A 10,636-nucleotide genomic window follows, 5' to 3' on the forward strand; every position below is an offset into this window, starting at 1 on the left:
GGGTTTGATTCCAGGTTGGGAAGATCCCCTGGAGAAGGAAATGGCAACTCACTCTAGTATTCTTGCCTGGGAAATTCTATGGGCAGAGGAGTCTGGTGGGGTACAGTTTACGGGATCGCAAAAGAGTTGGATATGACTTAGAGACTAAAGAGCAATAACAACAAAGGTAGAGATTAGAGCCTTGTAGTTAAGACTTTTACCTGTATTTACTCTGCACACACCACAGGGAAGCCGCTAGAGCCATTCCTTAGTTTCCAAGGGGTACTGGTTCCAGGACCTCCCCCACCCTCTCAAGCACCAAAATCCAAGGATGCTCAAGTCCCTTATATAAAATGGTGTAATATTTGCATATAACTTAAGCACATCTTCTCATGTACTTTAAATCATCTTTGGGGCTGCTGCTAAGTCGTTTCAGTCATGTCCAACTCTGTGCGACCCCATAGGTGGCAGCCCACCAGGCTCCCCCGTCCCTGGGATTCTCCAGGCAAGAACACTGGAATGGGTTGCCATTTCCTTCTCCAATGCATGAAAGTGAAAAGAGAAAGTCAAATCGCTCAGTCGTGTCCCATCCTCAGCGACCCCATGGACTGCGGCCTAGCAGTCTCCTCCGTCCATGGGATTTTCCAGGCAGCAGTATTGGAGTGGGGTGCCATTCCTTCTCTCTTACCTCTAATACCTACTACAGTGCAAATGCTATGTAGATAGTTGTTAGTATGCAGCAAATTCAAGTTTTGCTTTTTGAACTTTCTGGAATTTTTTCCTAATATTTTCTATCCACAGTTATTTGAATCCACCCACTGGAACCCATGAATATGGAGGGCCAACTTTACAGGAGTCTTCTAGGGCTGCCATAATGAAGTACCTCAGGCAAAGTGGTTTAAACACCAGAAACTTATTTTCTCTTAAGTCTAGACCAAAGTTCAGGCATCTGCAGGGTTATTTTTTTCTGAATGCTTTTTTCTTGGCTTGCACATTAAGTGTTTTCTATGTCTTCACATTGTCTTCTCTTTGTGTGTCTGTGTCCTAATCTCCTTTCCTTAGAAGCACACCAGATAGATTGGATCAGGGCCTACCCTCATTTAACCTTGATTATCTATTTAAAGATAATAGAAAAAAGATTAAAAAAACTCCATTGGAATGGACATGTATACACTACTATATTTTAAATGGATAACCAATAAGGATCTACTCTAGAGCACACAGAACTCTGCTCAATGTTATGTGGCAGCCAGGATGGTAGGGGAGTTTGGGAGAGAATGTGTGTGCATATGTGTGTGCACACTCAATTGCTCAGTCGAGTATGACTCTGCAATCCCATGGACTGTAGCCCGCCAGACTCCTCTGTCCATTTAATTTTCCAGGCAACAGTACTGGAGTGCGTTGCCATTTCCTATTGCTGGGGATCTTCCTGACCCAGGGATCAAATCCACATCTCCTCCATCTCCTGCACTGGCAGGCAGATTCTTTACCACTGTGACACCTGGGCAGAATGGATACCTGTGTCTGTATGGCTGAGTCCTTTACAGTTCAGCGGAAACTATCACAACATTGTTAATTGACTAGACCCCAACATAAAATATATTCTAAAAATAAAGACTCTAACTCCATATATAATCACATGCTGAGGTTGTGGGATTTAGAAATTCAACATGTGAATTTGGAGGTAGAGTGAGTGGGCAGGGACATACAATTCAGTCCATTATAGTCACAAAGTAGGAAAAAATTTTAAAAAATGAAAAATAGATCTATAAATGATACTTCCAAGCTTTAATAAAAATCTTGGGACCTATAAATGAATGGTAGAAAAACAAAATTATTTGTTTGTGTATTTTTCACTTTCAGCTAAGGGATTTATTTTAATTCGTTTTCATGCTTCTGTTTACATAGTCCCTTTAACATTTGGGAACTGTGGCTTATTTCCCAAGGAAAAGGGTTACTTGATGACATTGGTGATATGTAGGGTCTCACTTCACTCTGTGAGAACCATGCACTGCACAGATTCATGCACTTCTCATGGGAGCCAGGAGGAAGAAGAGAAATATTTCACCATCAAAGGGAAAGCTACCAGCAGTCAGATTGGTTTTGTGTTCCTCTAGAGCCTACTGGATTCAGAGTTGAAGGCAGCACCTTGTGGAGGCTTCAGATAAAACTTATGCTTGTGGGTAGGACCTCTACCCAAGCTAATGTGATACCCACCTCTCTGTCCAGACTTCATTGCCTGAGAATGTTCTTCAGACTTGTCACCTGACTCAGCCTGCCTTCTTGTCTCCCAAGTACTTATGCCATTTCTTTTCTTCCTTTGTCTTTCTTTAGGTCTGATGAAGTATAATTTACATAGAGTAAGATTCACCCCTTATTTTAGGTATACAATTTGTAGGGTTTTGAAAAATGTATATATTATGTACTCATACCATACTTAAGATAGAGATGATATCTGCCCACCTCTGAAACATCTCTATTACTCTTTTGCAATCTTTTTTAAGCATTTAAATAGCATTGAAAAGTGAAACCATCTGGGCCACCTGGTAAGGATGTGAGTTGAAATTCAACTTCTCTAACAGATATTAGATTATTGGGGTTCTCTACTTCTCTTTCATTTAACTCTGAAAGTTTGTGTCTTTCAAGGAGTTGGTCTATTTATCATCACATTTATTGGAATAAAGTTGTTTAAAATGGTCCCTTATTATCCTGTTCATGTCTTGGAGTTGTAATGATGTTCCCTCTTTCACTTCTGCTATTGGTCATTTGTGTCTTCTTTATTTGATCAGTCTGATTAGAGGTTTATCCATTTTATAGATAAAACCTGCACTGAGCACATAAGATAACACAAGGGCAAGCAGATGAGATGGCTTTAAGAGTTTGCCTTGTAATCCCAGGATGCTCTTCAAACAAGCAATTGCTGAAGTATGAAGGAACATGAGTAAAACAATTGGTTTCAAAGATGAACCACCAGTCATGGCAATGATGATGATGATAAGTATCTTAATAATAAATAAGGTCTTGTGTTTACTATAGTCAGTCTTTGTGATTAGTAGTTTCTGTGGATCATTTCACAACTATTTTAATTTGACATTTTACATATAAAAATGAGATAATAAGTACCCCAAACCTACATTAAGCCCAAACACTATCTACATGTTTCATATACTTTCCATTCATGGTTACTCTTTTTGCAGGAGGGAAAGGCAGGTAAGTTTATTTTTAAAAAGCTGTTTATTTGGACTGTGCTGGGTCTCTGTTGCTTTGCATAGGCCATTGCTTGCATTGTTTCTGCTGTAGGTGGTGAAGCTTCTCATTGCAGTGGCTTCCCTTGTGGAGCACAGGATCTAGAGTGCAGGCTCAGCAGTTGTGGTACAGGGGCTTAGTTGCCCCACAGTCTGTTGAATCTTCCTGACTGAACCCATGTCCCCTGCATTAGCAGGTAGATTCTTAACCAGTGGACCACCAGAGAAGTCCCAGGAGATTTACTGATGGGGTGCAGAACAGTGGTATTGCTATACGATTAGGTAGTATCTTACTCAAGCATCAAAGTAGAAAAATAGCAAATGAGTGAAAACCAGTTAATGATCCACAGTCCCTCTTCTGAAACTATATGGTCACATGTGTCTTATGTGTTCTGAATTTTCATATTTTATAAAGGTGATACGGTGCATGTGTTCTCCTTTGACACCCTCAGTGAGGATCTGGGGCAGCATTTCATAATCAAACACACTGAAAAGAAAATGACAATAAATAACCTCACAGAATTTGCTGCCAAATGAGTTACTCCAAAATGCTGTTTTTCAAAGACTCCCTTTGGATTTTGAGACTGAAGATAAGGAAGGACTATATGCATACATGGTCAAAATGGCCCATGAAGAATATCCCAAATCTGCCATAAAAAAGTGGTATACTGGTCTTGTGTATCGTGTTTCATCTTTCCACGGGAAAGATGGCTTTCCTGGAGGAACAGCCAATTAATTGTTCATCCAGGGTAGAACAGACTGCTCTTGCTTTAGTTGAGCACCATATGAAGTTACTGGCTTGCATTTAGGGACCCATGTTGAATGAAAATTATACTTTCTCTCTTTATCTTTTGGCCAAGCTCATATAGTTGAATTTGAGGAGATTAAATCAGTGTATGTTTGATACAACTGTACTATAGAGTACTTGCTTGAACAGTTTTACATGAGCCAACAGGAATAGACAAGAATAAAAATAAACACCGGTACCAAACTACAGCCTTCTGAAGCAGCAACACATTTATAAGAAGTTAAAATATATGCATAGAGATGGCACAAGATGATGTATTCCGAGGTCTGTATAGAAGCATGTTAACGTGACAACACAAGCTAATGAATTGGTGGTATCCAATGTGTTAGCACTTCTTTGTGTGAGGTTTTGTACTGCAAGTTTAAAAATAATCCAAATATATTTAAAAAATGAAATCTGTATCAAATTCCCTAATACAGTTTGTCTCCATGATTTATTCTAGATCTAGACAATAACATGGCAACAAGAATAAAAAAAATAACACATTGATCATAATGAACATTTCTTGAGTACTTACTTTATGCCAAATACTATTGTATGTGCTTAAGACATTAACTCATTTAACATTCATTTATTCTTCAATAAATACTTACTGAGCATTTGCTTTCATTAGACACCGTTCGGGGACTTCCCAGGTGGTGCCAGCAGTAAAAAACTCACCTGCCAATGCAGGAGACATAAGAGACTTGGGTTTGATCCCTGAGTTGGGAGGATCCCCTGGAGGAAGAAATGGCAACCCACTTCAGTATTCTAGCATAGAGAGTCCCGTGGACAGAGGACCCTGGTGGGCTACAGTCCACAGGGTCGCAAAAAGCTGGACACGAGTGAAGGGACTTAACACGCAGACACGCAGACATTGCTTAAGGTCTGATACTCAAGTAGGAGACATTTGCCTTCCAGGGGACACTGGGCAGTATTTGGAGATGTGTTTGTTATAACTGGGGAAGTGCTCTTGGCATCGGATGGATAGAGGTCAGGGGTGCTTTTAAACTTCCTACAATGCAGGGCAGCACTCACAGCAAAGAAGTATCCTGCCCCAAAAGTCAACAGTGCTGCAGTTGAGAAGCCCTGTTCTGGGTGACAGAAACACAACAGTGAAAAAAGTAGATAAAATGTCTGCCTTCGTGGGACTTGTATTGCAGTAAGGAGAAGCAATCCCTTTTAAACCATTTATCAATTGTCTTAGAAGGTGGTGAAAGTTTTCTACTATGAAGGAAAAAAATCTGGCGGTGGAGAATGTAGGAAGTGTGTGTGTGTGTGTGTGTGTGTGTGTGTGGTTAGCAGCAGGATGGGAAGTGGGACATTTAAATAGTACTCAGGAAAGACCTTGCCTAAGAGGTGACTTGGGAGGAAAGTCTTGTAGGGTGAGGGGGCCTGTATGTGGATACCTGGGGAAGAATTATTTCCAGGCAGAGGGTTGCCAGAGGGAAAGGACCCAGATAAGAAATGGCAAAGAGAACGCTGAGACCTAAGGAGAGCATAGGAGGGGACACAGGGTAAGAGGGATGAGGGAGGGACATTGTGTAGGGTTTGTAGACAGGAGTAAGGATTTGAGTTTTCTCTGAGTGAGAAGGGAAGCCATGGCAGAGTTTGTTTTTGTTTTAAACTAGATAAATAATATTTTAATATAATTTTACTTTAAATACAAATTATGCTTATTGTCACAATGAACAAGATATCAAAATTTAATTTTTCAAAATTTTAAAGATAATATTGACAACACTGTACTGTACCATATTGGAACCCAAGGCAAAAGGAAAAATGCAAGCCACTATGCACAGTTGGCCCTTGAACAACCAGAGGTTGGTTGCAACAAACCTCCAGATAGTAGAAAATCTACATGTAACTTTACAGTGGACCTTCTCTGTTGGTGCTTCTGTATCCGTGGATTCAACCAACCAAGGATGGTGTAATACTGTAGTATTCACTGTTGAAAAAAACTTTGGTAGAGTTTTGAGCTAAGGAGTGTCATGAGCTGTTTATATTTCTAAAGGATCCTACTGACCACTGCATTGAGACTTTGATCATTGAGGTCCAAGGACAGAAACAAGAAGCCCATTAGGTAGTCATGGCAACAATCCAGTGAGATTGTAGGAGGTTAAACAAGGGTTCCAGCAGTTACAGGTGAGGGGTGATTGGATTCTAGACATACTTTTCAAGGTTGAAATGACAGAATTTTGTGAATGCATATGAAGTATAAGGGGAGAATCAAGAAAGCTGAATTTTATTTGCTTGTTTTTAAACTGAGTCCCTTGAAGAGTGGAATTGTTACTTACTGAAATGGAGAAGGCTAGGGTCAGAGAAGGCAATGGCACCCCACTCCAGTACTCTTGCCTGGAAAACCCCATGGATGGAGGAGCCTGGTAGGCTGCAGTCCATGGGGTCGCGAAGAGTCAGACACGACTGAGCGACTTCACTTTCACTTTTCACTTTCATGCATTGGAGAAGGAAATGGCAACCCACTCCAGTGTTCTTGCCTGGAGAATCCCAGGGACGGGGGAGCCTGGTGGGCTGCCATCTATGGGGTTGCACAGAGTTGGACACGACTGAAACAACTTAGCAGCAGCAGCAGGGTAGGAGTAATTTGAAGAGGAAATCAGAATTAGCATGTTTAATTTGGATGTTTCTAATATGAGGCTTCTATTCAAGCTTTCAAGTAAAAAAGCCCCAAAAATTGTATCCACTCTGTGAAATAAATATTACTATTAGTCCCATTTTGCAGGTAAGGAACCAAAAGTTACATTGTCTAAGATCACCAGCTATTAAGTGATAACAGCCTAGATTCTGATGATACAAACTGACTTCTTGCTGAAAATCTCATCAGCCCCTCTTCCTGGGATGGTACCTCCTGGTCTCCATTTCAGAGGATGGCCTTAACCAGCTATTAGAAAAATTCTCTGCACTAAAGTGAAGTCTTGAGATAGAGCCTTTTATGTAGAGGGTACCTGAAAATTAAGCTGCTGTCCTCTGCCAACTTTTTCTTTGAATGATGTGCTAAAGCAAACCACGATGTAAAACCTTAAAGAGAAGAGGAGGATTCTGCAGTTGCAGGCAGCTTAGAAAATGACCATTTATTGAGCATCTACATTACTTGGCCCCAGATCCTGATTCTGGGGGTTCTACAGACAAACTTGCTTTAAAATACAGTCTGTGTAACTCACTAGAGATGATTTCCTGGGGCCAAAACTTAACTTTTCTAATTCTGTGTTGAGCAAGTAGATAATGTGTGTGAGGGCAATATCTCTGTAATATGTCTACATAGACCATGTATTTGGCTTTTTCACCCCAGAGGCTAGGCTTCTTCCTGGTAAGCCCAGTTGAGAGGTCCATTCTTAACTGCTTTAGTGGCCATAGAGTCTGTATCGTTCTTCTATGTTTTTGTTTATGTCTGTTCCTCACTATAGAAAGTACAATTCCTGAGGGCAGGGGTTTGTCTGCTCTGTTTACTGTTTAGGACAGTTCCTGGCATATAGTAGGAGCTCACTGAATATCTTTTGAAAGAAGAAATGAATAATTCTCACTATAATCATCCCTGGGAGCTTGGTTCTATTTTCATCCCCATTTTACAGATGTGAAAACTGAGCCTTAGAGAAATGGAGCAAGGTACCCCAAGCTACCCAGCAGCAGGAGGAAGAACCCAGTCATATGTTATGAAATAAATGTCAGTCAGTTCAGTTCAGTTACTCAGTTGTGTCCAACTCTTTTTGACCCCATGGACACCAGGCTTCCCTGTGCATTACCAACTCCCAGAGCTTACTCAAACTCATGCCCATCAAGACAGTGATGCCTTCCAACCATCTCATCCTTGGTCAACCCCTTCTCCTCCTGCCTTCAATCTTTCCCAGCATCAGAATCTTTTCAAATGAGTCAGTACTTCGCATCATGTGGCTAAAGTACTAGAGCTTCAGCTTCAGCATCAGTCCTTCCAATGAATATTCAGGACTGATTTCTTTTAGGATTGACTGGTTGGATCTCCTTGCAGTCCAAGGGACCCTTAAGGGTCTTCTCCAACACCACAGTTCAAAAATATTGATTCTTTGAAACTCAGCTTTCTTTATAGTCCAACTCTAACATCTATACATGACTACTGGAAAAACCATGGCTTTGACCAGATGGACCTTTGTTGGCAAAGTAATGTCTGTGCTTTTTAATATGCTGTCTAGAAGGCAATGGCACCCCACTCCAGTACTCTTGCCTGGAAAATCCCATGGACAGAGGAGCCTGGTAGGCTGTAGTCCATGGGGTCGTGAAGAGTCAGACACGACTGAGTGACTTCACTCTCACTTTTCACTTTCATGTATTGGAGAAGGAGGTGGCAACCCACTCCAGTGTTCTTGCCTGGAGAATCCCAGGGACGGGTGAGCCTGGTGTGCTGCCGTCTATGGGGTTGCACAGAGTCGGACATGACTGAAGCGACTTTGCAGCAGCAGCAGCAGTTTGGTCATAGCTTTTCTTCCAAGGAGCAAGTGTCTTTTAATTTCATGGCTACAGTCACCATCTGCAGTGATACTGGAGCCCAAGAAAATAAAGTCTGTCACTGTTTCCACTGTTTCCCCATCTACTTGCCATAAAGTGAGGGACCAGATGCCATGATCTTAGTTTTCTGAATGTCAAGTTTTAAGCCAACTTTTTTACTCTCCTCTTTCACTTTCATCAAAAGGCTCTTTGGTTATTTGCTTTCTGCTATAAGGGTGGTGTCATCTGCATATCTGAGGTTATTGATATTTCTGCCAGCAGTCTTGATTCCAGCTTGTGCTTCATCTAGCCTGGCATTTCACATGATGTACTCTGCGTATATTAAATAAGTAGGGTGACATTATACAGCCTTGAGGTACTCCTTTCCCAATTTGGAACCAGTCTGTTGTTCATATCCAGTTCTAACTGTTGCTTCTTGACCTGCATACAGCTTTCTCAGGAGGCAGATCAGGTGGTCTGGTATTCCTCTCTCTTAAAGAATTTTCCACAGTTTGTTGTGATCCACACAGTCAAAGGTTTTGGTGTAGTCAATAAAGTAGAAGTAAATGTTTTTCTGGAACGATCTTGCTTTTTTGATGATCCAACAGACATTGGCAATTTGATCTCTGGTTCCTCTGCCTTTGCTAAATCCAGCTTGAACATCTGGAAACTCACGGTTCACGTACTACTGAAGCCTGGCTTGGAGGATTTTGAGTATTTCTTTGCGAGCGTGTGAGATGGGTGCAATTGTACGGTAGTTTGAACATTCTTTGGCATTGCCTGTCTTTGGGATGGGAATGAAAACTGACCTTTTCCAGTCCTGTGTCCACTGCTGAGTTTTCCATATTTGCTGGCATATTGAGTGCAGCACTTCCACAGCATCATCTTTTAGGATTTCAAGTAGCTCAACTGGAATTCCATCACCTCCACTAGCTTTGTTTGTAGTGATGCTTCCTAAGGCCCACTTGACTTTGCATTCCAGGATGTCTGGCTCTAGGTGAGTGATCACACCATCGTGGTTATCTGGTTATAGATGTAGAGCTTAGAAAACCCATAACTGAGTAGTGGTTATCTGATTATAGTAGTGGTTATAGTAGTGGTTATCTGGTTATAGCTATAGATTAGAAAACCCATAACTGAGTAGTAGCAGTAGCAGCGTCTAATAATTAAATCTTTCTGAGTTCAATGCCCAGTTCTGTTTGACCTGTCTGCATCATAATTCCATCGTAAGTGGGAGATGACAGTAATAATACACCTATATTACAGAGTTGCTGTGAAGATTGAATGGTCCTCACACTCAATCAATACATAATTGATTCAATCAATTATATAGTATAAATAAATATATATTCAATATAATCAATATATAAAAATAAATATATATTTAATATATAATACAAATATACTGCAATGTAACAAGTGCTATTATGGGTATTAGGTAATATTAATATATTTTGTTTTTTAACTTTTAACAGATATACACCTTGCTCCCATCTTTCACCTCAAACCTGATATTTTCCAGCTATATACAAACTTTAGCAAGGTATTTGCTTTTATACATATTTAGCTAATTTCAGTGTGTCTTATATTACCCATTATGCAAATGGCTTTGGTTTAGTAAGCAGAATATGCTAGGATATGGTTAATGGGTAATTGTTTTGTACAACTTAGAAAACAGAAGAGTCATAACAAAATCCTCTAGAGAGATAGTTTGATGAAGGTGTAACCAGTACATTTTCAGGTTTTTATTTTTAAATAATAACCAGTCACTGATGCATTAATGGCTCAGAGCAGAGAATTGATTTCTCTACGGCAAGGTGGATTGTATTTTCCTGCTACATTGCCAACTCTCATCTTTGATATTAAGCTGCCTCCCTTCCATCCAATATCTGTCAATCTGGCTTTCAAGAAAGAAGCTTCAAAACAGTGTGGAGGCTTTGTCATTTTTGTGGATGTGTGATAGAAGATTTTGTGTGTGCGCTTTATTTGGTTGGAGCCATTTACTTTTTAGCTGAGCTGAAATTTAACTTGATATGATGCTTTGTGCAGTTAAATTCCTTAGCAGACTGATGAGGCTCTTTAATTCTTTTAAAGAGAAGGCTCTTGGAGTTGGACCTTTTTCAGGTGCCCTGTGATGCCTTAGGCAGAA

This window comes from Bubalus kerabau, chromosome 14 (genome assembly GCF_029407905.1).
Source record: "Bubalus kerabau isolate K-KA32 ecotype Philippines breed swamp buffalo chromosome 14, PCC_UOA_SB_1v2, whole genome shotgun sequence".
Taxonomy (NCBI): domain Eukaryota; kingdom Metazoa; phylum Chordata; class Mammalia; order Artiodactyla; family Bovidae; genus Bubalus; species Bubalus kerabau.